Consider the following 2,478-nt stretch of genomic DNA (forward strand, 5'->3'; position numbering starts at 1 on the left):
CTTCCTTCCTTCCTTCCTTCTCTCTTTTTCTTCCCTTTCTTTTGTCCTTGTAAGTACTTCAGAAGACAAAGTTTAGTGTTTGAGATTATTGTTTGGGCACACTTGGGAAATCTAATATTTCACCACAAGGAGCATTCTGCTTGCTCCCTTGTACTGTCTTAGTTTCTGATTTTCTTACGTATTGCTCTGCTATCAAGTGTTATCATTAAAGACTGACTATGTTTAATGTGGGTGTTTTGTTATTGATAAATATGGAAAAGAACCATTTAAAAAGTGCCTTTTCTGACAACCAACATTAATCTTTTATTTTTTATTTTTTGTTTTACTTAACAATGGAAGTGTCCTCTATCTCCTTTAGGATGGAAAGAATAGTGCCACAGTGTTTCTTAAACATTTGGCTTACCATGTACTAGGATCTTTATGTTTCTAATTTAACAAACTTTGTGATTTTGATTGGCCCAAAATAAAGTTTGAAAACAGCAAGAAAATTTCCAAAAGGGCAAAGAGATTATAGCAAAAATAAGTATCAAAACATCAAGTATATTCCATACCATTGAAGTTTGTGCTACAGGTGAAAGTGACATCAAACTACTCTTTTTTTCTTCCCAAGGCCTAGCACATAGTAGGAACTCAGATGCTGGAATGAAAGTTTAAGAAATGAGATTATGAAGCTTGTTCTCTTCACAACAAATGGTCAAGCCAACTGTTTCCATTCTTGACATCGTTTCCCACCCATGCTCCCTCACTATCAGCAGTGTTACTACTTATTGAAAAGAGAGGCTACAGAATTTTAGTGCTGGAAGAAATTTTGGGGAATTAGTCTTTATGAATAAACTGTGGCCCAGGTGGCTTAAGCATCTTGCCAAAATAAGAGCTATCATTAAAACAAATGATGTCAACAAACTCTCAACCTCTCTTCTTTCTACTCAGAATCCCTAGCTTTGCCATTCTTTCCTTATTTACTTCTGCCTCAGGAAAAGTTGTCCCTTCTTGCCAAGATTAACCCTCCCGTCTCTGTTCTTAATTTTTTTTCATTCAGCATATTTATTGTGGCACTCTCCTATCATCTCAGTAGCCCTATTAATTATTCTTTTTTGTATTATTTTCCCAGTACCTGTTTACTTTTCAGCTAGGTTTTCTTGACTACAGCACTAGTGGCATTTTAGGCTGGGTAAATCTTTCTGAACAGGAACCCTAACCTCTACGGGTTAGATGCCAGTACTAACCTTTCCCTCAATCCCCCAAATGTCAACCAAAAATGTCTACTGACACTGCCAAATGTCTCCCTTTGAGGGGGGAAATCACCTCCAGTTGAGAGCCAATGTCTTAATTTTGCCTAACATCTACCTGCCTCCCCATGCCTGTAAGAGGGCCGAGTAACCTCTGAAATAACTGCGTCCCTCCCAAAGTCTTCGTGTGGTGTCTAACCGTGGTTTTCTATTACCTCTTTCTGAATGAACATCCATTGTAGTATTTCAGTTATGGTCTCTCTGCAGATGACTCAGATATACACTTCTGGACCTAACCTCTTACAAGTTTTATCATTTTTGATAATTTCTCAGGCCCCCTAGAGCGAAGGAGTTGCTAACCTCTTTGGGTTTTACTTCTAAAGATATCTCCTTTCCCCTTCCCACCAACAGAAACCAGGTCTTACTGCCTTGATTTGAGCTCTTCTAACATTCATGACTGGTCGTGGGCTGACTAACCTGAGACTCTGCTTGTTCTCATCCATCCCAGTTTTAACATTCTTATATTAGTCCTCTGGATTTACTGCTGTGGTCACATTACTCTTAAGAAAGCTTTAGTGGTTCCGACTCCTGTCTCTAGAATGAAGATTAAGCACCTCTATGTTGTGACCCCAATCTAGCTTCTCAGGCTTAACTGATTTGCTTTATAATTCACTGAAACTGAACTACTCGTTTCTCCCCAGATACACCTAGTGTCTTTGATAATAGTTATCTTTGATAACATAGTACATCTGATTATATTCTTTCTTCCACGAGGAATGGGTTTCATCCTCATCTCTACTTGTCAAAAGTCTCATTCTTCGTAATAACTGAAAAATTAACCCACATGCGAAGTTTCTCTCCCATTTTAGGGTCTGCCAAAATGTCATTGCAATGAAATACCAATCTTACCAGGTATCACCTGTCCTGTTTCACACCTGTCAGAAGGGGAAATTCTTTAGCTGATTGAGTAGTCACATGAGCCCTGGAACTGGTATTTAGCCCATTCCATTGATAGGGACAAAAACAGGCTTTATGACAAGTTATAACAAAGACTTCAAAAGCCCAATTGTGTGACCATTGCTGAAGGTCTTTGTGTGGTGAGGTATGGGGAGGGATGTTCTGACTCCTTTTATTACTTTGGGACAGAAATTAAAGACCTATGGATACATCTAGTCATAAATTATCTCTTGCCTTTTACGAGACCCTAGACACGTTTTCCCCTAATATTTTATATGACTATACCAAAAGA

At 38.5% G+C, this 2,478-nt stretch overlaps 1 protein-coding gene across 1 annotated transcript in view; it reads left to right on the forward strand.

The window, feature by feature from the left end:
• Positions 1-2,478, forward strand: part of BRDT (bromodomain, testis-specific) — a 51,124-nt gene that overhangs the window by 37,654 nt on the left and 10,992 nt on the right. The window lies entirely within an intron of this gene.

Source organism: Galeopterus variegatus, unplaced genomic scaffold (genome assembly GCF_000696425.1).
Source record: "Galeopterus variegatus unplaced genomic scaffold, G_variegatus-3.0.2 Scaffold6378, whole genome shotgun sequence".
NCBI classification, from domain to species: Eukaryota; Metazoa; Chordata; class Mammalia; order Dermoptera; family Cynocephalidae; genus Galeopterus; species Galeopterus variegatus.